Source organism: Chrysoperla carnea, chromosome X, assembly GCF_905475395.1.
Source record: "Chrysoperla carnea chromosome X, inChrCarn1.1, whole genome shotgun sequence".
Lineage (NCBI taxonomy): Eukaryota > Metazoa > Arthropoda > Insecta > Neuroptera > Chrysopidae > Chrysoperla > Chrysoperla carnea.
In genome coordinates, this window is record NC_058342.1 from 6,334,674 (window position 1) to 6,361,762 (window position 27,089).

Genomic DNA, 27,089 nt, shown 5'->3' on the forward strand with positions numbered 1-27,089 from the left:
GGAAAGGTCATTATCGGTTTTGAACAGAATATTTTGAAACCGTTCTTTAAGCTCCTCCAAACGAGTGTTTGGTGGCTCAGCAGGAAGGATCTGAGTTTCCTCTACGTTCGCTTCCGTGGTCGAAGTGAGTGGCGTGGCTGTTTCCGCCGTTAACACAGGTAGTGCTGGGATATCTCCGGGTATCGGAGGCGTAGGTGGTGAAGCCTCTAACACAGGTGAAGGTGGGGTATTTTGATATACCCGATCCTGTGTCTCAGTATCAGATCTCTCACTTTCTAATACTGGCTCATCCTGAGATATTCCATCTTGCGTCTCAGCGACTAATGTCTCACGTGTAGAATGAACTACACCAATAGCAGCCGGCTCTATCTCATCACCTCGATTCACTTCCGCTTGCGTAGTCCTGCATCGTTTCTCAATTCCTATTCGGGGTTTGTCAAATCCGGTTTTTTTGAGACGGGATACTTGATCGCGCAGATGTTGCGATTTCATACGGGAAAGTTCGGGATGTTTTCCGCACCAGAGGGTGTGCATCCTGCCCATATAGCCACGTCTCGATGGTTCACTTGCTTCGTAGCAAGTGAGCAGGTCAGCCTTAAGTGCCTTCGTCCATTGAAAGCGCTGAAGACGACTGTTTTGTGTGCTTGCTCGACTTTCTTGAGAAGTGCCTTTAGATGGCTCTTCGTCGTCAGCGGCACTTCTAGTCTCCGGGACTAGCCTGGGATCCATAGCCAAATTTGATTGCTCTCCCTCATATCTGTGAAAGCTACCCCCTATAGGTAAGGTAGAAGCGTCACCTGAAGGGGGCGGGGTTCTGTAGGACTGGGTCGACTACTACCCGCCTGAGGACCGAAAAATCTGCTTCTCAACTTTGACATTTTCGGATTTGTCCATTTAGCTCCGCTAAGTCAGCACGGACCCACCTCGTTAGCCCATCACTTTGAGCGGAATTGATGGTTACCGGGTATGGCACGTGTCTTAGTGTTAGGCTCGGACGTGAGGTTAGGGATTGCCTGCCCTTATTATTATTATTGTCTCATCTATTTCATAGCAGGGCTGAGCCCGATTTAGTTTACCGCACGGACACAGTCAAGTGACGGTAAACTGTTTTTCCTTGTTCTGGTCTGTCATGTGAACCGGAGAATGTGTGTGAGTGTGCGTGTATATTTGTGAGGGTATTTTTGTTCTTGTAGAGTGTATAAATGTATGTATGTTTATTGTGTTCAGCGACCTCGCCTTTTGGGTGATGTGTGTGGTGTTGTATTGTGTTGTGCTCGCTTTCGCGTTCGATGAGCGATTGGGACGTTCTCCGTCGGTTTTGAATAGTGTGCAATTTGGCAATGTGTGAGTCTTGTGAGTCTTACAATGGGTGAAGTGTTTTGTGTGAGGTTTTGATTTATTGGTGGTGGTACGTGTATGGGTGTTGTGGTTAATAAAGTTATACTATGTTGTGTTTCTTGTGAAGTGTTTTGTGTTTTGTTTGAGACATCTGATGGTCTTGATATTTGATCTTGTGTGAGGCTTGTTAACCGAGCATTGGGTGGTGTGTTATGTGTTTCGTTTCGATAAAGTGGGGGTGGTGCGTGTATGAGTGCTGTTGTAGTGTAAGTAATGATGTTGTGTTGTGATGAGTTTGTTTCTTGTGTATTGTTTTGTGTTTGGTTTGGAGTATGTGCTGATGTTGCGTGTGTGAGTGTTGTTGTAGATGTGCTGTGTTGTGTCGGGTATATTTCTTGCGTTATGTTTTGTGTGTGTAACTGTGTGTTGTGTGGGTGCTGGTGTGAAGTTTCCGTGTTTGGCATGCGTGTGTTTGCATTGGTCGGAGAGTATGTCGTGTTTGTTGTTGTTTGTTGAGCAGTGGTTAATGTTTGTGTTTGGAGAGTGCTGTGTCCCATAGAGAGAAACTTTCTCACTATACGGCAAGTATTAATTATAACTGCCTTTTGTAATTGTATGTATGTGTTTTTGTGTAGTTCAAGTGTATGCAGACTGTTGTGAAGTGTTGTTGGTATGACGCCTATTGAGCTTAGTATCACCGGAACGACAACAACTGTTGTCATTTTCCATTGATTCCTCAGATCGACAGCTAGATCGGTGTATTTTGTTAGTTTTTCAGTGTGTGTAGACTGAAGGTTGTGTGTGTTGGGTACTGCAATGTCTATGAGGAATGTGGTTTTTGTGTGTTTGTGTATAAGTGTAATGTCTGGCCTGTTGTAGTGTACCGCCTTGTCTGTGATAATTGTTCTATCCCAATATAATTTGTGCGTGTTGTTTTCGAGAATTGAAGATGGAGTGTATTTGTAGTATGGTGAGTTGTCTGTTGTGAGTTTGTGTTTTATGGCGAGTTTTTGGTGTATTATTTTTGCTACCTGATCGTGTCTGTGTTTGTAATCTGTTTGGGTAAGACGTGAGCATGCTGATGTAATGTGCTGTATTGTTTCTGGTTTTTGTCGACATTGCCGACATAGGTCTGTTTGTTGTGCGTTGTCTTTGAGTATGTGTTTTTTGTAATTCAGTGTATGTATGATTTGATCCTGTATTGCAAACATGAAGCCCTCGGTTTCCGGAAAGATATTACACTTGGTCAACCAGGCTTGCGAAGCCTCTCGGTCAATACAGTCGTGACTAAGCTCATGAAAATACCTTCCATGTAAAACCTTCGTTTTCCATGTCTGCATGTTTGTGGATGTGTGTTGTGTTTTGGTTGGTGGAAGAGAGTGTTGTGTTGTGTGCATGTTAAGTGGCGTGTATGACTTGTCTGCGGATGTTATGGCATTGTGTAAGTGTGATGTGTGTGTTTTAGATTGGAAGTACTCGCGTAGGCTATGGAGCTGGCGATCGTGTAATAGTTGGATATCTGTGAGACCACGTCCTCCTAAAGACCGTGGTAAAACCAACCTGGCTGATGATGAGTGTATGTGGTGTATTCTGTGTTTTGTCATGATTGTTCGTGTTTTAATTTGTATGTTTTTAATGTCTGTGTTTGTCCACTTTATGATTCCGAAGGAATATGTGAGAAATGGTGTAGCGTATGTGTTGATGGCTCTAACGGTATTTTTACCATCAAGACCACTTTTGAGTATGTTTTGAATTCTTTGTATGTAGTGTTGTGTAAGTGTTTGTTTTATATCTGTGTGTGGGATGCCTTGTGATTGCAGCACACCAAGATAGCTGTAAAATTGTCCCTCTTCCATGGGGCTAATGACACCGCCATTTTGCAGGTCAAATAAAACAGGCGTTCCTGGGTCAGCATGTATGTGTTGTGTTTTGCATTTGTCAGTACCGAATTCCATCCGGATGTCAGCAGAGAATATTTCAGTCAGTCGCATTAAATGTGTTAATTGTGTTTGTGTGGAGGCATACAGTTTCAAGTCATCCATGTAAAAAAGGTGAGATATTTTATGGAATTCTTTGTCGAACTTTACCTTGAAACCGCATCCCGAATCTGTGAGTATATGTGATAGTGGATTAAGAGCGAGACAGAACCAAAGGGGGCTCAATGAGTCTCCCTGGAAGATACCTCGTCTAATGTGTATGGTATCTGTGGTGATGGTCGTGCTATTGTGTGTTAAATTTAGAGTGGTTGTCCATAACGACATGGCGTGTGTTAAAAATTGTATAATGTGTTCGTCAATTTTGTATAAATTCAATACTCTCTGAAGCCAGGAATGCGGCACGGAATCAAATGCTTTTTTGTAATCTATGTAAGCTGTGTACATGCTTCTGTTGTTGTGTTTGGCCTGTTCGGTCACCACCGAGTCTATAATGAGTTGCTCCTTACAACCTCTTGATAGTTTCCGACAGCCCTTTTGCTCCTCTGCGAGAATGTTGTTGTCTGTAATGTGTGTGTAAATTTTTTGTGTGATGCATGAAGTGATTAACTTGTATAGTGTAGATAGACATGTGATGGGTCTGTATTTTGTTGGATTTATTGCATCGTTATCCTTCGGTATCATATAAGTGATGCCCTTCATTAGAAAAGGAGGTGTTGTGTGAGGGTGTTGTATGAATTTTGTAAAATGTCTTGCGAGGTGTTCGTGTGTGCATGTAAAGTGTTTCAGCCAATAGTTGTGTATTTGATCCACGCCAGGGCTCTTCCAATTGTGTAAGTGTTGTGTAGCGTTGTGTATGTCTTTTGTAGTAATTGTTGTTTTTGTCATGAGTGTAATGTTGTTTGTTTTGTGGATTTCGTCTCCGATCCAACAGGTTTCAACATTGTGCTGAACTTCCTCGGACCAAAGACCAGACCAATATGTAAATAGTGAGTGTTCTGTGGGTGGTTGTGTATCGTGCTGTGGTGTGTTGTTGTGTGTGAGTGATCGGTAGAAAAACTTTTGGTTGTATTGGAATTGAGTGTTGTGTATTTTTCGTTTGTGTGCAGCTTTGTATCTTTTGAGTCGTGTAGAGTATACAGTGAGTTTTTGGTGTAGGGTATCCCTAAATTCCTCTAGAGCGGTGTTATGTACATCGTATTTGGAGTGTATTCTGTATGTTGTTTTCATGTTTTGTATGTGTTTGGTGAGTTTTTGTGTACGCGTTCCTTGTATGTATTGTGTGATCCGGCCTAGGTCCCGCCTTATACTCGTAATACGGGAATTTAAACGCTTTTCCCAAGCCGGTACGCGTGTTTGTGAAGTGCGTGTGTTTCGTATGTTTAAGGGTGATGTTACCTTGAGACCATTACACCTAACTGCTGCAACAGCTCCGCAGTAAATGATGTTGTGTAAATCTGTAAATGTTGTGTCCTGTGATAAGTATTGTGGTAAAATGTAATTGTTAAGCGTGTTGACTATGTTGGTGAGATTGCGTGAATGGTGTAGTTTTGGTAGTTTGTGTTTCTGTGTGGGGTCTAAATTTGTGAATTCCGCCAATGCAGTGTTAAGTGAGTTTTGGATATGTGTGATGGATGTGTTATCGTTGCTATTGTTACTATTGTTATTTTCGGCTGTTTGTGTTGTCTGTGTGTCCATGTGTATTATGCCTGTGTTGTGTATGGTATGTATTTGGTGGTGAACTTGTTTTCTAATTTGATTTTTTATTGTAAGGGGAATGAGTGTATGTGTGATAATTGTCCGGCGTTGATCGGCGAGTCGCTGTTCTGTGATGTGTGTAAGCTTTGTGTATTTTTGTGTGAATTGTTGGTATAGTTTTTGTCTGTATCCGGTTTTATCCTGTTCAAGTCTGGTCACTTCCAGGTAGGTTCGCAGTATGAACTGATTCATTTCGTCTGTCCACTTCATGCGTCTCCTGGAAGAATTGTCTGCGGTGGCCATTTCCGTTTGCGGTAATGGAACATCCACAGGCAAATCATCACGGGTGTCTCGTCCGTCGTCGGCTGTAGCTTCTTTGGTGATGGGTGGCCGCCTGATCATCAACCCACCACCACCGGGTCGCATACTGTCACATCCAGCGGTGGCTCCAGATGTGCCCTGGCGATAACCCCCAGGCAGCGGCTGTTTTCCGAGGCTTTTAATCCTTTTATTCACCATCATAAGTGGGTTGGCTCGGGCCCCAGGAGCGCCAATTCCCGAACAACTAGGGCTACCAGTTGTCCCCGTGGGGGTTTATTATTATTATTATTATTATTATTATTGTTATTATTATTATTATTATTATTATTATTATTATTATTATTATTATTATTATTATTATTATTATTATTATTAATATTAATATTAAAATTAATATTAATATTAATATTAATATTAATATTAATATTAATATTAATATTAATATTAATATTAATATTAATATTAATATTAATATTAATATTAATTTACCCATAACGACATATTTGAAATAATAAAAATATGTCGTTATGGGTAAAATGATCCCTTTATATACGTTAAAATGACCTTCATTTTGTGTTTAAAATCTTAATAAGTAAAATGATCCCCCTTCATGCGGCGGGAATTGAAGTTATTGATTTAGGTGATTTTACTAGTGATTTTGTTAGCATGCTAATCGTTGGTGCAATAAAAGAATAATTTATATATTATAAGAACTATTCGGTAAATGACGCAACGGAATCATTTTACTCAAATATTCTTCCAAGCTCAGTCAAACAATCCCTTTTGAGAAACATTGAATATTTCTCAAAATTTGAAGAAATCACAGGAAATTGGCATGCCAATATTGCAGCAGGTGAATAAAGAAGCCAAAAATATTTCAACGTTATACATACATATTTAGAATAGTTTGGCTATAAGTAACATTTATTCTTAGGGGTATTATTATAGATCACCTTCCCATATACACGTTTCCAGTCATAAAAGTAAACTTTTTTCTTTAAAAAGTCTATATACAAACTACTAAAAATACAATTAACAGTAACAATCCTCAGTACAAAAGAAAGTTTGGAAAATTTGGAAAGTCATACATCATAAAATAATACAACACTAAACAAAACTTGATTATTTTTACAAGGCATATTTTTTAGATTTAAAATTTTGTTGAATTTCTTACGGTTTACAAAATAGGTAGTACAGACCCAAGACCCAAGATCGCACAAACTTTTTTTAACTTCTATAAGCATGGCTTTAAGCAATGCAGTCAAACAGTTATCATAAAAATTCATTGACTTCCCCTGGATTCTGAGCTATAAATCTTACGACCGATATATAAAGTTATAGGGGTTATAATTTACAAAGTTAAAGAATATCAAAGCGTGTAATATTTCACGCATGTGCAGAACTTGTGAAAAAATCTCAATCTACAATGACAGGGTAGTTTGGCAATTATCACCAAAACATGGTCTATATCTGGTATAACAAAACTGCCCGAGATTTGGCCGCTTCAAACTCCAACCCATCTCGCTTTTTAATTTCTTTTATCATGGTTAAGAGAAACTTTTATGCCCTTTTTAATGATGTATGACTAGGTAGAGGGTGCCACTTGAAATTTTAAAGTTTGTGTGTATGCGGGTGTAAGGATGAAATCTACCATTCTTTAGGTGCACTATACAATAGTTTTCAATAGAAATTATGCATATTGAAAAATTAGAAAAGTTTGAAACTGCACTCAGGAATTATATTAAAAAAAGTGTTCATATATTCTGTGAATTTGACGAAACCTATGAGCTTATTGTATCTTTGGTAAATTCAACTTTGAACTTTGTTGTTACAACTGCGCATACAGGCTCTGTTTTGTAAGTGCACACATTTTAATCTTATATATTCGTAGTGCGCACAAGTTGATCTCACATAATAGTCTTGCGGATGAGTTGAATCCGATTATGGTAAGTGTGCACAGGTTGATCTCATTTAATAGTGCAGTGCATTGATCCTGAAAGTAACAACTGGGCATACAGGGAACTTAGATTTTGCAAGTGCGCACATAAAGGCCTAATATATTGGTAGAGCACACATTTTGAACTTATATAACCGTTCTGCGCATGGGTTGATCCTGAATATTACAACTTCTCATACAGGAAACTTATATTTTACAACTGCGCACATTTAGATTTTATATAGTGGTAGTACGCACAGGTTGATCTATTATATTAAATCAGCTCATGGGTTGATCCTGATTATCACAACTGCGCTTGGTAGTACCCACAGGTTGACTTTATATTAAAGTTCTGCGCATGGGTTGATCGTGAATATTACAACTGCAAATACAGGGACCTTATATTTTTACAAGTGCGCATATTTGGATCATGTATATTTTCAGTGCGCACAGATTGATCTCATATAATAGTTCTGCGCAGGGGTTGATCCTGAATATAGCAACTGCGTATATAATAGTTTTATATTTTGCAAATGCGCATAGTAAGGCCTTGTAGTGCGAACAGGTTGATCTTATATAATAGCTCTGCGCATGCGTTGATTCTCGATATTACAAGTGCGCGTACAGGGCAAATGCACTGCTACTATACAAGCAGTGCGCATTGCTTGATCTCATATAATAGTTCTGTGCATGAGCTGTCCCGGAATATTACAACCGATCTTACAGGGACCTTATATTTTACAAGTTCACACATTTCGACCTTATTTATTGCGCACAGTTGTTAGTACGCATAATTTTAATTCAGAATTAAAATTATATACACATTTTTAATTCAGATTTAAAATATGTACACATTATAATTCAGAATTAAAATTATGTACACATTTTTAATTCAGAATTAAAATTATTTATATAGTTAACAATTTTATGTTATTTTTTTTTTTTTTTTTTACTTAAGTTTTAAGTACTAAACTATTGTCCAAACAAGTTTATGGTTGCAATTATAATTATCTCGCAAGATAATTATAATCAATTTTATGTATGCTACAAGATAATGACAATTAACGTTATTTATGCTATAGGATAATAATAATAATTGGCCGCTTTCGTATATCTTCCTATGTAAAAGCATTTAATTATATCTTGTAGCATAAATAAAATTAATTATGAATATCTTGTAAGATAATTTTAATTTTAGTTCTAGATTACAAATTATGAATACCATTTTTATTGAAATAGAAGCCTCAATAATAGCCTCCTTACCAGAGTCAGAACACCTGTGTCGTAAAATATTGTGTGCACATTATCGCTGAATTATTATGCCCAATTTTTAATAAAGTTCTTGTAACCGGTATTCTTCCAAGTTCTTTGAAAACAACCAAGGTTATATCATAGGTCAAAAAACCGACAAGCATGTGATATTGAAAACTATAGACCGATTTTCTTTATTATCTGTATTTTCAAAAGTTCTAGAAAAAAATATGTTTAGCCGAATAAATATTGTTTTTTTATAAAAATCAATCTTTGTAATCCAACCAGCATGGTTTTAGAGTCAACCATTCTCCTACTACTGCTATATTTGATTTCTACGATAACTTAGCGAATACTAATAATAATAAAAATAACAATAATTAGGAAATGTAGTTATACTCATATAAAATTAAATTAGAAAATAAGATAAATTACTTAAAAGACAAACATGAATGAACTAATTAGGTGATTTTATGAACACTTATATCAAAGTTGTGCCCGTTTCATCAATATTTCTAAGCGTTACAAACTTAGGACTAAAGTTGATATACTTTGATGAACATATCATATAAACCGGGTATAAAAAATTACTTATATATCATTTATGTATTAAGTATATCAAGGTATACAAAGTTTAGTCCCAAGTTTGTAACGCTTGAAAATATTTATGTTACGATCAAAATTTTGGTAATAGTGTTCATAAAATCACATCAAGAATCCGCTTCCGCTTGTCCTACTGTCCACCTATTCGTCTATCCGCCTCTTCGTTTGTCCGTCTATTAACACGATAGTTCAAAAACGAAAAGAGATCGATAAAGATAATAGCGTGCTTGGGAAGTACAAAGTGGGGTCGAGTTCGTAAATGAGCAACATAGATCGATTGAGTCTTGCTTCCGTAGGATCTCAATTTATAAACCGTTAGAGACCGTTAGAGAACAAAAGATTAAACGCAAAAAATGCTCATTATAAAAAAATAACAAACTTTTTTTGAAACATTTTTTCATTTAAATCACTGTTTACTCTTGAGAGCGCAAATTAGGTTATAACAAATACAGAATGTATACGCGTATTATATTGCATCAATTATACATGTTTGTAAATATGCATGTGTTTGTAGAATTAAATAAATATTTAAATACATGCCTATGGTGGTACAATATAATAAAAATATATATTATATGTGCGTAGAGTCATCTATCGATGTATATTAACCAATGCATGTCTAGCCGTTATACATATGTAACCTTCGACTTTTTAGTACAAAGACTAAGCATAGCCTATCTCTCCATACACTGAATTTTTTCACTTTTTGACTTAAAAAAAACTTATCCCTTTACATTTTTCGTTACGAATCTACCATCGATTTGACCTAAGAAATTAACTCAGATGTTGACACGCTTAAAATCGTTTGAAACTCTATGAAAGTCTATGTAACTAGAATGTCAATGTATGTATCTCTCAAACCTTCTGGAAGGGAAGTTCATCACTACCAAGTTGCCACGCCCAGTTTATATTTTATCAGGCATACTTGGAAATCCTTGAGCATTAATTTGAAGAAAACCAAATAAAATAACACAAGTATGCCACTATAAATATTTCGTATTTTATTATTAACAACTATTAGTATATTTTTAAAATTGATATTATATATTATATAAATTATATATTGACGTAGATGAGATACTATTCTCAAGCGTTATCATTTCTGTATACCTTACAATCATTTGGAGAAATTTTTAAAAACAAAAATTAGTATATCGAATTTGACTTAAAATCCAAATAATTCATGTTAATTTTGCTAACTAGCCAAATAATTAAAAAATATACTTGTGTTTTTATACCATGTATATATGTAATATATATCAAGGTATACTAAGTTTAGTCCCAAGTAACGCTTAAAAATATTAATGCTACGAACAAAATCTTGGTATAGGTATAAAATCACCTAATTAGTCCATCTCCGGTTGTCCGCCCGTCCGTCTGTGAACGCGATAACTCAAAAACGAAAAAAGATATCAAGCTGAATTTACAGCGTACTCAGGAGGTAAAAAGTTAGGTTAAGTTCGTAAATGATGAACATGGGTTAATTGAGTCTTTGGTACGTAGGACCCATCTTGTAAACCGTTAGAGATAGGACCAAAGTTTAAATGTTTAAATGTAGGTTAGGTTATATTGGCAGTACACGAAGAACTCACTTAGGCTATAGAACCCATTGTGGTACTATAATGATAATTTCATTTATCAGATCTTCAATATCAGAGGCTAGCCCATCACAACTATTACTACATTTAATGTTGTTGCGGCGTTAATTTTCAGCTAAATAACCTTTTAATTTTATTTAAAAGTGATTTAGTCTAGCCTCTGATTGGATTGCTTTCGGTAACTTCGAATACAATTTGAAACCCATATAAATCGGGTTTTTTTTTCAAAGAAACTAATTTTGTGGACAAAATTGTAGTTTAGTGTCAATCTTGTGTCATAAACCTTATATGTCTTATTTTTGAAGTATTTATATTATTTATTTTCTTTCATATATACTAACAATTCATATATATAAATACCCCAATAAGTTAAAATCTGTTCATGCAAGTACAGTCTATTGCACAAAAAATGCACATAGTAAATGCAAAATGGTGCCACAATTTTTTCTTTAAATAACCTCTTTCTTTAATACACGATATTACAATATTTATAAATTTAATATCGAAGATCGTGACACCAAAATTTTTTTACAGTAATTGTAATTCTTTTTATAGCATTTATCTCTATAAACTAAATACTTCACTAAAGTGAATAAATAAACATTGATATTATTGAAATAATAAATATAATTATTTATAAATTTAACATCGAAGAGCGAGACAACAATTTTTTTTACAATAATTGCAATTCGTTTTATAGCATCTATCCCTATAAACAAAATACTTCACCAAATTGAATAAATCAGACGAGAAGAAGAACATATGCGTTTTTAATCTCTTCACTACTGGTGTACAATATATTTTACATAAAAATTTAGCATACGTATAGTACCACTTTTAATGGAGGGTAGGAAAACATTATTTCGCCTTAAATTTGGCATTAAAACATCACCTTTTAATACAAAAATCAAACACAATTTAAAAAAATATTGTTTTTCTTTATTTTCTGAAATGTTCAATATTTTGTACATTTGTATTTAAGTGTAGTTACTAATTACATTTTTTGGTTTATTTTACACAAGTTAGCACCTTGATTTATTTATTATGTTATTATTTTTTTAAATGAAAATTCTAGAAACAATTTTTTTCCCGGGTAATACACAAATGTATTTTAAATTGAATACATTGGAAAAATGTTCTACCTGAGCAGTTTTCCGACTTGCACCTGGTGAGTTGGTTTTTTCCATCATGTTTAGGAAGATGATCAACCGTATCTGTACGTACTTCATTGACGGACCGAGCTTCGAATTTTCGTTTTTTAGTCGATGATGAAGGTTCAGGAGACGCAACATCTGGTGTTTCAGAACGAGATCTGTTGGATGCCTGTGAATCTGGTCTACCCACTTTTCGAATTGAAAGAGCTGCATCAACTTTTATAAGACATTCAACCACTCTCATTTTAAAATGAAGTAGGTCTAATATATATTTTTGGGGTACTTTTAATTCAATTGCACGAGTTCGATACTTAATCCATGAATTTACAATGGCTAAGTCCACCGCGTGAAAAATCATTCGTATTGTCCATTTCCGAGATTTCATGTAAATTCGATATAAGCTGATAAAGCGATCCATTAGATCCACCCCACCCATTCCATTTTTATATTTTTTGACTATTTCAGGTCTATCAACTTCAATGTATTTTTATCTTTCGAATCCCATCTTTTTACTTCATCTTCTACACCAATACCAGTGAATGTCGAAGCAAGTAAGACACTTCGACTATCCTTTCATCTTACCAATGCAACATCTTCATCAGGATTTACTAATTCTTCCGAATTTCCTCTTCGTTCTTTTTTCATTATACTAAAAGGAAGATTTTGGAAACGGTTCATTTGAATGGTGCATGCCACATAAATATTTTTTGTAGTAAGGTGCTTCAAAAGGGGATACGCAGAAAAATAATTATCAAAGTAAAGGAAGTATCCTTTTCCATCCAACCGGTTTGAAAGGTTCATTACGGCCGCTGCCGTAAAACCGTAATTTTTTTCAGATTTTCATCTAAGCCTGTTGTAGCACCTTGATATAATATAAAATCATATGCTAGGCCAGTATTTTAACAAATTATGAACATTTTTATTACACCAATTCTTAAACATTTGGATTATCTGTTCTGCTTCCAACTTTGCATCGTCGATTTTTTTTCCGCTCACTAGAAAAGTGACATCATCTGCATACATAATTAATTTACCAAGTGGTATGTGTTATTTTAAATCGTTTATGTTGAATCGTCAGTTGAATAGCTTCCCAATGGTACCCTGATATTTGTAAATTGGGTTTTTGAATGATGGCGATCTTTGTCAACGAAAAACTTTCTATATTTCAAATAGGAACGTACTAAATCATTTGCTGTACCGCGTAAGCCTACTTGAAGTAGTTTTTTTCAGGAAGAATTCGTGATTAATGGTGTCGAACGCAGAACTAAGATCAAAAAATCATCCCAAAACACATTCTCCAAAAATTCGCCTAGAAATAAAATATAGCAGTAGAAGTAGAATGTTTGGTTCTAAAATCATACTGGTTGGAATACAAGGTTTGATTTTTATCAATAAATTACTTATTCCGCTATATATAATTTTTTCTTAATAACATAACTTTTGAAAATACAGATAGTAAGGTAATAATAGTATAACCTTGGTTGTTTTCAAACAACTTGGAAAAATACCGGTTACAAGAACTGGACTAAAAATTGGACATAATAATTCAGCGATAATGTGCACACAATATTTAGGACACAGGTAGGTATTTCATCCGCTCCGGTATAGTTTATGTTCGGTAAGGCGGTTATTTTAATAAAAATGATATTTATAATTTTAACCTTGAACCAAAATTATCTTACAAGATAATAATAATTAACTTTATTTATACAAGATATTATTAAATGCTTCTACATAGAAAGATACACGGAAAGCGGCCAATCACTATTATCTTGTAGCATAATTTAATTGTTATTATCTTGTAGCATAAATAAAATTGTTTATTATTATCTTGCGAGATAATAATTGAAACCATATAATTGTTTGGACAAAGGTTAAGTATTTAATACCTAAGAAAAAACAATAAAAATAAAAATAACATAAAATTATTTTACGAAAAACAAATTGTTATCATTATCTCACGACATAATAATAAATGTAAGAATTTGTATGTTAACATATAAACTTTATAGAATTGAAATTATGTACATAATTTAAATTCCAATAACTATTAAAACAATAACTATGGGCATAATTTAAATATGTATATTAAAACTATGTAAATAATTTTAATTCTGAATTAAAAATGTGTACATAATATTAATTCTGATTAAAATTATGCGTACTAACAATTGTGCGCAATATATATGGTCGAAATATGCGCTATTACTTGAAAATATAAGTAATAGCGGTTGTAATATTGGACTGCCCATGCGCAGAACTATTATATGAGATCAACCTATGCGCACTACTACTATTTAAAGTCTAAATGTACGCATTTGCAAAATATAAGATGCCTATATACACAGATGTAATTTTCAGGATCAACCCATACGCAGAACCATTATATAAGAGCAATCTGTGCGCACGAGAAGACCTAACTATGCGCATTTGCATAATATAAAATTTCTGTACATGCATAAATTATGTATATAATTTCTTAGTGTACTTTCAAACTTTTCTAATTTTGCAATATGCATAATTTCTATTGGAAATTATTGTACAGTGTGTTCATTTCAAAAGTATCCACCTTTAATAACTCTTGACCCGATATCGATGGGGAAGATCAAAAGTGGTACCAAAAGAATGGTAGGTTTCATCCCTTCACTCCCATACACACAAACTTTGAAATTTCAAGTGGCGCCCACTACATAGTGATACGTTATTAAAAAGGGCATAAAATTCTCTCTTAAGCATGATAAAAGAAAATGAAAGCGATCGATTTGTTCTTAAGATACACAGATGATGGAACGTATGAATTCCATCTTCTGTATAGTCTATCTTTACAACCACTCGGTCGATTTCATTTATTTAAAATGCCATGGTTACAGGGAGAATTTTATGGTCTTTCAATTGAGGTATCACGTGGTAAGGGGTGTTTTTCGCCGATGAATGGTTATAAAGTTGCCCAAAAGTAGAGAAAACAATCAGTAAAAGCTCGGGCTGTTTTGTAAGACCAGATGTGGACCATGTTTTGGTGATAATTGCCAAACTACCCTGTCATTCTAGATTGAAATTTTTCCACTAGTTCTACACATGCGTGAAATATATCCCACTTTGAATATTCTTTAACTTTGTAGATCATAACCTCTACATAACTTTATTTAAACTGATTTTGTAATAAACTAGTTAGTTAAAAATAATTTGATTACGTGATTATTGAATTATGTTTGAGAGTAAACATATTAAAGCAGTGGAGGAGGGCCGTAAGATTTATACCTCAGAAGTAGATAAGCTATGCCGATTCTAGCGCAATTTTGGTCATTTTTACATGTAATTTCCCATAAGGAATTCTAAGGTTCATTTTGCACTTTTTTTGTTCCTTTTATGTAATGCTGGTTGCCTAACCCTTAACGCATACTTACTACTAATGTATATTATAATTAAGTACAACCTATCTGATACAGTTGTTAACTCATTAGATGAGTATATTTTTTAAAAAAATGAATGGTGTAGGTAAGATTTGAACGAAGGTCCTCATAAATGGTAGTCCGTTATGCTATCCATTTAGCTACGAAGTCTTATCTACAATATGTACAATTATAATATGTACAAAACTAACTATATAAATTAATATTCAATATTTTTTGTTACATATGTGTATATAGTATATAATTTATACATTATGACGTAATCTTTGTTGTTGAAATTGATTGATTTTTTGAATGTGGCTAATATATATGTTTGTTGTGTATATATTTAAACATTTTATGAGGATTAATTTAATTTGATATGCATTTCTTACATTTTTATTGCATCCGAATTTATGGTAAACTCAATTATCTATTTTCGTTTTAAGGAATAGAATAAATTATTCCAATAATAAAAGTTATGATTTTTTTTATTCAACATCCACTACTATACGTACAACTTATATCAACTTATATGACATCACTTTTTCTCTTCGAAACTTACCTATAATAATATCTACATAAAAAAAAATTAGAAGCTTATCTGTAATAAAAATTTGTATCACAGGATATTAAAAGTGTTTTTAAAAAAGAAACTCAGCTTCGTTCATTTTTGTAAATTTATTAGTAAAATTGATATACAGTATGATATTAATACTAAATTATACATATTATATAACTAATTTATTAGATAATAATTCTATAGCTGAAGGAAAACTCTAGCTAATTTTTTCATTTATTACTATATAATTTAATAAACAAGATTCTGCAAGTTCTACAAATAAAACATAACGTTTATATATATATATTTCAATTTGCATAGAATATACAAAAATTAATTGTACATTACATATAATCACACCTCAATGAGATGATATTTTAAAATCAACAATAAAATTATAATATAATATTAAAGAGGTAATAATTAATTAAATAATTAAAGTTTAAACTTATTTTTAACCATATAGAGATTATTGATATGATAATAACTAATGAATATACAAGAATTTCACTACAAATAATATCAACGCTAATCTTATCAAATGATATTGTTTTCTTCATGAATTAACTTTTTCTTTTTAATGCAAAATTCATCTATATCTTCAACTTTTCGTTTATAGGTAGTATTTAAAGAATAGTGACCCCAAGGTAGTGTATCATAGGAACCAGGTATAATGTATCGTTTATCATCATAAGGGCTTAAAGCAATTTTTGTTTGAGTCTGAGTGTTAAGTTTAAGTTTTTCAGATTTTATGAGGTTTTGACTAACCGAAATCTCTTTGAAGTTCTCCAAACATTCAACATAATCTTCAAATGTTATTTTCGTACTAAGAACAGACCTTTTAACTCCCTTAGCCTTTTTTGTTAGCCCAAGATTGTTTGATTGTTGTATATCCCCATGTTCTAATGTGGCATCATCAAGTGATTTTGTCTGTTTTTCTAGAGGGATTGCTGTTTTTAACGTATATAATTTTGATCTTAATCCAACAAAATGGGTCATAGGAGTTCCACTGTTTTCATCCTTCATCATACCAAGCACTTTTTTATTAACACGTGGTATATTATAAACATTAGATGGATGATAGTCGCTAGTATCGAAATACTTGTAACAATCTCTTTTTAGCATCTCATATGGGTTTTGGTTGCGTATTTCATATATAATTGAATCAGTATCGGTATAGAGGGCGGTGCAGTCATCACTCAACTTTGGAACCATATAACCATAATGAAAGTCATAAAGCGTTGTTTTAGCCAAATCTAGAATTGCAGCACCAATATACAAGGGCTTATTGAAGAATATCTCCATCTTTTTCAACTCAATGGCCACCAAATTTGGATTAAAAACTGTACAAGAATGAAATTCCGGTTTAGATATATAAGCTTCCGCCCCATACCGACCCTCCCATTTTGTCACAAGCTTTACATTAGAATGTTTCCTAATATTTTCCATTGTTTTTCCAAAGACAGCATTATTCATTAATTTATACAAATTTTTCTCAAAATCATTATTGGCATTCTTTCGTAGTTTGGTATTTAAATCAATATATGATTGAAGCCAAGGCGACTGTTTAAATTTTAAAACTTTATGAATTTTTGTTAATTCTAGTCCATAGTTTAATGCTTGCTTCAACGTCCTATAATGAATTACATATCGCTCTTTATCATGAAGGGTACTCATCAATTTACTCTGTTTAGAATTAGGTGCTGATCTATGTTCAGAACAAAAAGGTAAATCCTTATGTTTATCATGAAGTTTTTCAGGATATATGAGATCAACTTCTAGGAAATACCCATTGTCGGCATCATCCAAAATCATTGAAACATCAATATTTGTATCACACCACTCAAAACCACTGTAAGGAAGACACTGACTCATCGCTCATCCATATTGATTGTTAATGTCTAAATAAAGTAAATGCACTTCAGGCTTGGATGGATCAAATCCTGGAACGTATTTATTATTCGCTGTGGAACGTCGTTTCATACATTGACTCAAACCACCGCGAATTTCTCGTTCAACAAACATCATCATATCTATATCAGTCAACAATTCGAGCTCAATATTTGTATACTTCAACATACATTCCCACGTATATCCCGGAAGTGTATAGTAATTTCCCGGGTCAAGGTTGTACGTAGACAGGCAGGTTGCTCTAAACGTTTCGAAAATATCCGTAAGTAGCATTATATCCGTTTCCATATAGAGATCTACATAATCACCTAAATTTGAACAATTAAATGCTGACCAAACGTTTTGCGCATGATGATACATTTGTCTAGAACACTGTTTCTCCTCCAATCGATTATAGAATGCTTCTATGTTCGGTAGTTGAGTGTAATTAAATTTGTCAAACGAATCAATAAAATCATATGGCATTACACCTTTCTTTTTCAACAATTGAAACTGATTTTCTGAAACTTTAGAAAAACGCTTCTTCATGTTAGGAAATTCCGACAAGTATGATGCCAACTTATCAAGGGAAGAAGCTAAAAATCTGTATGAATCTATGAAACGAAACTTGATAGATGAATCCTCAATGTTTTTAGTAAAAGAAATATATTTTTCTTTAGTAACAGGTAGTAGTTCAACACGCCCTCCAATTTTTGTTGCAACATCCTCCACTATCAGTATCCCATCATAATTTGACATATTATGGAAGACTACAGGAACCACGTGACTGTCTTGATAATTAATATTACATGCTTCATGTGCAGGACCTCTATAATTAGTACCATCTTTATATCCACCACTTTTCGACATAAGATGAAAATGATCTCTAACTTTCTTCTCTCCATCCACAAATGGTTTATTACATATATGACAGTGCGTAGATTTCTGGAAACCTTCCTCTTCATCAGCATTTAGAGGATCAATATCATATGAACACAATAAAATTGTTTCCACTTCTTCAGATATTTGTTTTAACTCCTTTGTAAACCAATCCATGCAATCATGCCCGCGATATGAATGATAATAAGATAGAGAATCATCATAAGAGCATTTAAAATAATACCCTACCATCGCGGGTATGTGTTTTTGATATCGAGTTTTATCATCCAAAGGTTCCAAAACACTTTCAATGTCGGCGTAGATAACAAACGGCGTTTTCTCTTTATTTTTAAAGTTTTTGAATTTTATAATATTTTCTCCAACCTTAGGCATTCTTATTGCACAATCATTCATTTTCTTACAGTTTTCATAATGGGTGTTCAATTTTTCTTCTGAGTAGAAATAGTGTAAGCATCGCTCACAGAAAAACTTCGTATGATCTTGTTTGTTTAGCTGTGTAGAAACCAAACGCGATAGATTTTTAATCCAAACGTAATGGTAACGAATAGATGGTAAATTATCATCACAATCATCCTCATCATAATATTGATCCTGAATCATTAATAAATTGACATGGTTAGTCAATTTGTTTTTGGTTAAATAGCATGGTACAACATTAAAAGTTTTTCCATGTTTCTTCAGTATATAAATATTTATGGAAATTTGGTTCTGGTTTTCAAAGTTGGGAATCTGTTTTAGTGTCATCGGAAATTGTACACCTTTTAGTTTTAATACTTTAGAATAATGCGGATATTTTGAAACACGCTGGGAGTCCTTCTCAACTGGATGTAATGCTGACGTCACAGCCCACGCAAAGCATGCATTGTCATCATTTTTAACGTTTATGCAAGCCTTTTTCCATTTGATTTGATTAGGTAACTCGATGTATGAAGATCCAAGCAGTGGTGTATATTTATTTATATTAACACCAAGGTTAATAATATTTACGAGAGTCCATCCACTGTTGCGTTCCTCAAATTCTTCCAAATCACGTGTAATTGGACTGATAACATTCTTCCCAAACCATGCATCCACATCAGTATTTTGATACATTGGAACATTTGGAGTTGTAAAGTGTTTATAATCTGAAAGTGCTTTATTTGCACTCATTATTTGAAATTCTCCACAGAAAATAACGTTAACTTTTATAGCTTCATGAATTTTCAGAACGTTACTTATTCTTCGTCGAAAAAGTGCTTTACAATCCTTCAAAAACTCTTTAGGATCTTTATGTTTAAGATTACTTATAATACCAGTTCTGATTCGACTTTTGAATGCAGATACAGAATCATCCCACTTTACTCTTTTTATAGCAGTCTCTTTTCGACTTTGAACACCCTCTCCATGCTTCAACATACACTTAAGGTTGCAACGATAACTTTTTACAAGAGCCAAAGTTCCTAACAAATTCTGCTTTTGACCATTAGATTTTACAGCTTTCAATTTTTTACATATCCTTCGAACTGCAATATTACAATTTTTCAATCCATCTCCTATCTTGAATTTATCAGTATTCATGGTGTCGATAGATTTTATTTTCTCTAACAAAGCAGACATAGAACAAACCATTTTTCACTATACGAAACCTAGAAATGATATAAGAAAAATAGGTTTTAATCATATGATTTATAAACAATAATTATAGCTCTATTTTATTATTATTAATTCACGAAGATAATCGAAACTTCACGAAGATTATCAATATATTATTATAACATAAGAAAATAACATATATATTTACAATTGCTTATGAATATAATAAAGGTTATACACTAATAGAGAACCCAAAACCTAATAGCGTAGATTTTCATATAAACCAAACATTCTCAATATCTATGTTTTATATACCTAAATCATATAGATAACTGCCTGTTTTGTAAGCAGGTCTTACAAATATCATGATTTGATACACTCACCCAAGCAGGGTTACTTCATTAATACACAGATAGAAAACGTTGAGTTTAATAGGATACAAACTAATCTAAACAAAAAAACTATTCCAGTTTTCACTTTACTTCAAACTCTTTACAGCTCTAATATCCAGATCTATTCTCATATAAACCAAACATTCTCAATATCTATGTTTTATATACCTAAATCATATAGATAACTGCCCGTTTTGTAAGCGGGTCTTACAAATATCATGACTTGATACAATCCCCCATGTAGAGGTACTTCATTAGTACACAGATAGAAAACATCGATTTTAATAGTATACAATCTAATCCAAACAAAAAATCTATTCCAGTTTTCACTTTACTTCAAACAGTTTAGGGTTCTAAGATCTTATAAGTAAGTCTATTCTCATATGAACCAAACATTCTCAATATCTATGTATTATATATCTAAATCATATAGATAACTGCCCGTTTTGTAAGCGGGTCTTACAAATATCATGATTTGATACAATCACCCATGTAGAGCTACTTCATTAGTACACAGATAGAAAACGTTGATTTTAATAGTATCGAATATAATCCAAATAAAAATCTATACTTATTTTATATCATTCTGACCACAAACCGAATAGATCTTCATATAAACCAAACATTCTCAATATCTATGTATTATATACCTAAATCATATAGATAACTGCCTGTTTTGTAAGCAGGTCTTACAAATATCATGATTTGATACAATCACCCATGTAGAGCTACTTCATTATTACACAGATAGAAAACGTTGATTTTAATAGTATAGAACATAATCCAAACAAAAATCTATTCCAATTTTATATCATTCAGACCACCAACCGAATAGTTCCATATAAACCAAACAATCTGAATATCTATGTCTTAAAAACCTAAGTCATACAGATAACAGCCTGTTGTGCAAGCAGGTCTTACAGGTATCATAACTCGGTACTCTTCCCTTTTGTAGAAGTACTTCATTAGTACACGGATAGAAACGTTGATTTTATTAGTATGCAATCTTATCCAAACAAAAATCTATTCTAGTTTTCGCTTCGCTTGAAACAGTTTAGAGTTCTTTAGGGTTCTAAGATTCTATAGGTAAATCTTAGATTTTAATTGGTGTTACAAACTTAAAAGAGAGTTTTTAAACCTAAAAATATGTATGAATCCACAACAATAAATTCATAAAAATGTTCATTATGTAAGAGTGGAAATTATTTTATCACTACAAAGTTACGGTTTGATGACGAGTTTGACTACCCCCACTTTATTATATTAATTATTAACTCATTCACTTTTACTGTCAATATTCAACTGATCCAGATTATATAATTTTATTCTATAGTTATAGCAGCAGGTTATAGCATAAAAAAGTTTTTATATATAATAGTTATTACTTTTCTATTTTTACTGTAAATTTTCCAAAAACTTTAAATATCTCGATAACGGTTGACTTTATCAAAAAAATCAAAATTACTACCCCACCCGTACGCCCTCCAGTCAGATCTCACACCAATGCATACGAAGAATATAAAATTTTTTCAAAATTGTTCGTCCCAAAAAAAATTGTATATTAAATAATCAATAATAAAAAAAAAACAGAAAATTTTAAATATCACGAGAATGGGTGGTTTTATCGAAAAAAACAATGAAAATTCACTCCGCACTACCCCGCTCAGATCACATATCAAATAATACGAATCTGAAAAAATTTTATAAAAATTTGCATAGGCCCAAAAATTTTTTTTCATACTTAAAGAGTATATTACTTTTATAATATACAATACCATACATAGCCAAATTGCCATAATAACAAAAACATAAAATTTTAAAAAATTTGAAATATCTCGAGAATGGGTGGTTTTATCGAAAAAATAAATCAAAATTCCCCCCCGTACTCCTCCAGGTCAGATCTCACACCAATGCATACGAAGAGTAAAAAATTTTTCCAAAAATTTGCATAGACCCAAAAAATTTTTTTTCATACTTAAAGAGTATATTACTTTTATAATATACAATACTATACATAGCCAAATTGCCATAATAACAAAAACATAAAATTTTCAAAAATTTGAAATATCTCGAGAATGGGTGGTTTTATCGAAAAAATAAATCAAAATTCCCCCCCGTACTGCCCCAGGTCAGATCTCACAACAATGCATACGAAGAGTATAAAATTTTTTCCAAAAATGCTCGGCCCAAAAAAATTTTTGGTATGTGTATTAAATAGCTATTGTACATACAACGTAAGAAATAAAAAAAAAACAGAAAATTTTCAATAATTTGAAAAATTAACCAACAACACCCCCCCCCCCCTCGTACTCCACCGGTCAGATTACCCATCAAATAATACGAATCTAAAAATTGTTATTAAAATTTGCATGGACCTACAAAATTTTTTCATACTTAAAGAGTATATTTACTTTTAGAATATACAATACCATACATAACCAAATTATCATAATAACAAAAACATAAAATTTTCAAAAATTCGAAATATCTCGAGAATGGGTGGTTTTATCGAAAAAATAAATCAAAATTCCCCCCCGTACTCCCACAGGTCAGATCTCACACCGATGCATACAAAAAGTATAAAATTTTTCCAAAAATGCTCGGCCCAAAAAAAAATTTTTGGTCTGTCTATTAAATAGCTGTTGTAAATATTGTACATACAACGTAACAAATAATAAAAAAAAAAAAAAAAAAACAGAAAATTTTCAAAAAATTTGAAATATCTCGATAACAGTTGACTTTATCGAAAAAATAATTCAAAATTACCCCCTCCCCCGTATTCCCCCAGTCAGATCTCACAACAATGTATACGAGGAATATAAAATTTTTACCAAAATGCTCGACCCAAAAAAAAAATTTTTGGTATGTGTATTAAATAGCACACATAGGAGTATTGTACTTAATAAAGCTATACAACATAACCAAAAAATTAGATATTAATAATATAAAAATAGAAAATTTTAATAACTTACCTCAAAATAACCACAGTATTTAACACACTTTATTATATTAATTAATTATTAACTTGTTCACTTTCACTGTACAACTGATCAAGATTATGGTGATATTCGCGCTTTTATATGTTTTTCGCAAAGTGAAATATTTGAACATGTTTTTACATGCAAAGAATTTTTCTAGAATTTTATTCTATAGTATGACTATTTGTAAAACAGGTTGTAGCATACAAAAAGGTTTTATATGTAATAGTTGATACTTTTTACCTTTACTACAAATTTTCCAAAAAACTCGAAATATCTCGATAACGGTTGACTTAATCGAAAAAATAAATCAAAATTTCCCCCCGTACTATCCCTGTCAGATCTCACAGCAATGTATACGAGGAATATAAAATTTTTCCAAAAATGATAGGCCCAAAAAAAAAATTTTTTGGTATGTGTATTACATAGTATACCAACTGTTTTTGTACTATCTAGGCATATACATGTCTGTAGTATGACTGAATACATCCGTTTAGTAATGCATCTAAGCGAGATGTGTTATATACATATATTGTAAGGCTACAAATACGATACACAAGACTTTTGTTGTATGCATGCAGAGAGTGGGAGTTTTGTTGCATACAAATATTATTAATTATCTAAAAAACTTCCACTCTCCAAGCGTCTCCCAACTAATGTTCAATACATGTATATATTACATCTCGCTTAGATGCATTACTAAACGGATGTATTCAGTCATACTACAGACATGTATATGCCTAGATGGTAGACATTGAAATTGACAACAGAACTCTCAAGGGAATTACATCCTTCAAGTATCTTGGGAATCTGATTGATAATAATGCAAAATGTTCAACATCTACCCAAGAACGAATACAAGATGGATTTAGGTATGCAAATATTAGTCTGCTGAAGAACAAACTTCTAAAGCGCACTGCAAAAATGCAACTTTATAAGACATTAATACGACCAGTAGTGACGTATGGCGGTGGCGCTAGTGAAACATCGACGCTGACAGAGGCCGATAAAGAAAGATTGAGAAGTTTCGAAAGAAAGGTCATCAGAAAGATATATGAAGGCGTCAAAGTATGGGACGAAGGAGAATCCGATACAATTCAAGAATTGACGACATATTACAAAAACAAGACATTGTTCGTTTCATCAAGTCACGAAGATTACAGTGGTTTGGACACATTCAACATGGACGACTCCCGGATGCCTAAAAAAGTATTAAATGCTAAAATGTACAACACGCGACGAGCAGGGAGACCCAAAATCAAAGGGATGAACGATGTCACGGATGATCTCAAAATCATGAATGTCGTAGGATGGGGTTCCAAGTCAAAAGATAGGACGCAATGGAGGTCGATTGTTGAGGAGGCAAAGGCCCACACAGGGTTGTAGCGCCGTTTGATCGGTGTTCGCTAATAGTAATTCAAGCTCATTGATTTTGTTATAAATCTCCTGAACATTCAGGAATAATACTTTGAAATGTATCTGTTTACTACTATCGGTAGCCTTATTTGTGAGTCCATGACTATTCTCACACAAAATTCTACATTGGTGAAGATATTTAGACCGATCTCTTTACTGATTAAAATTTCCCGACTGTTGTCGTCGAAAAAAATACCGCTTAACAATAACTCCATTTGGCCAAAAGTTTTAGCTCGCGGCTGGTTCGAATTTTGAAGCATGAATTACTACCTCTGGTTTATAATTGTGAAACTTCAAAATCGTGGTTAGGTATACGTTCTTTCAAGTAATTTTCGATATCTTCTTTTTTATTTTGTGGTGCAACTCTTCCAACAAATATCCATAGATTGTGTTCTGCTGCTTTAAATATATCCTCTGTTGCAGATTTTTTAACCACAATTTTTCTTCTTTTACTTATTACTTCCGTTAAATCATTTTCTATTTCTAGATTTTCGGGTTTTTTGTTTTCTATTTCGCTTATATTTTTCGGTGTTATCGCATCGGGTGTTTTAGTTTTGTCAAGTCTATTTTTCTTTGCCGCCTGTTGTAAAGCTTGTGAATATTGTTTGCTGGTATTCGGTACGGACTGGGGACATAGCGATTGTGATTGGGAGGGCTCTCGTGTAATTTGATTGTTATGAATTACATGCCCCTTTAATATTTCAACTTATTGTAGAAGATTCATATTGACTTCCTTTAATTGATTAAGTTCATTCTTAAATTCTATCATTTGCACTTCTACTTGAGCTTTTACAACACCACTAAGAGTAATTATAAATTCTTCACTTGTTAGTGCACTTTTAAAAACATTGAGTTAATCATTAAGTTCTGACGTAAAACCACCCGAAAAGCCGCCTGACGTAAACCACCTGCGGTTGGCATACTGAAATAATGGTTATTCACATAAGTTGTATGACAAAAAAATCTAACAAAAACAATAAAAATATCAACAAATATAAATATCCGGGATAGATCTCATATAACAGTTCTGGCCATTATCCTGAATATTACAACTGCACTTACATATAGTTAGTACGCACATGTTGATCTCAAATAATTACCACTGCGAGTACAGGAGCCTTATATTTTGTAAATGCGCACATTTAGTCCTTATATATAAGTACTGCACATAGGTTGATCTCATATAGAAGTTCTACGCATGGGTTGATCCTGAATCTTACAACTGCTCTTACAGGGACCTTTTATTGTACTAGCGCGCTCATTAAGATATATATTGGTAGTGTGCACAGTTGGTAATGCGCATAATTTTTACTTTAAAAATAAATGATGATAAAAATAAATAAACTAAGCATTGAAAAAGTTTTGAATGCGCAGCGATAGAAACCTTAATTCACAGTAAATCAGTTATATTGCTTAGTATTAATGGACCACCAAGTAGGAATATTGATAATTTTTGTAGTAAATTAGAATAGTGTTTTGATATTTTATAGAGTGAAAACAATGTCTTGCCTGTGGTGAATTGAGTTTTAATCAATTAGATGTTCATAATGAGAAAGTTTAGAATCTTGTTGATTTGCTAAATAGGCAGTTAATTGGCAAAACAGATAAGAAAACTACAGCTACCACCAACCCTTCCAGTTTGGTGGATAATTTCTTAGACAATCTTCCCAATTTGTCAGCTTATATTGAAGACGCATAAGCTGAGAAATTCGCATTCTCTGATCACGATGCTATTGTTTTGAAGTTAAATATTCTAGAAACACAATAAAAAGCGTGCGAAGTAATTAATAAACGTCATGAAATTGAGAAAGTCTTTGAAAGTAGAGACATTAATAGTAAATTAAATAATTATTTTAATATCTTCATGTATCACGAAATTGTCCAAAAACTTGAAAATGCTTAATATTCGGAGAAAAACATCGAATAATATAAATTTCTTAAGTTATGTAAAAAATACAAGCAAATATTCAAGGTGGGTCATTTTAATCTACATTCCGAAATATCTCGTTTGTAGATAACCAATAAAAAAAGAACTTGCACAAAAGTTGCAGAGTTTGATTGGGGACATCATGTTCTGATATCAGATTGGACCTAGTTTTTCGGATTTCTTAAATGCACAATTTAGATCCTAAACGGTGAGAGATAGGATAACACTTT

General features: G+C 32.9%; 1 long non-coding RNA gene across 1 annotated transcript; it reads left to right on the forward strand.

The window, feature by feature from the left end:
• The first annotated feature begins 1,437 nt into the window (after positions 1-1,437).
• Positions 1,438-24,197, forward strand: LOC123302115. Its single transcript, XR_006535489.1, has 3 exons — positions 1,438-1,450; positions 20,883-20,888; positions 23,946-24,197. It is a non-coding gene; the product is annotated as an uncharacterized LOC123302115 (long non-coding RNA).
• Positions 24,198-27,089: the final 2,892 nt, after the last annotated feature.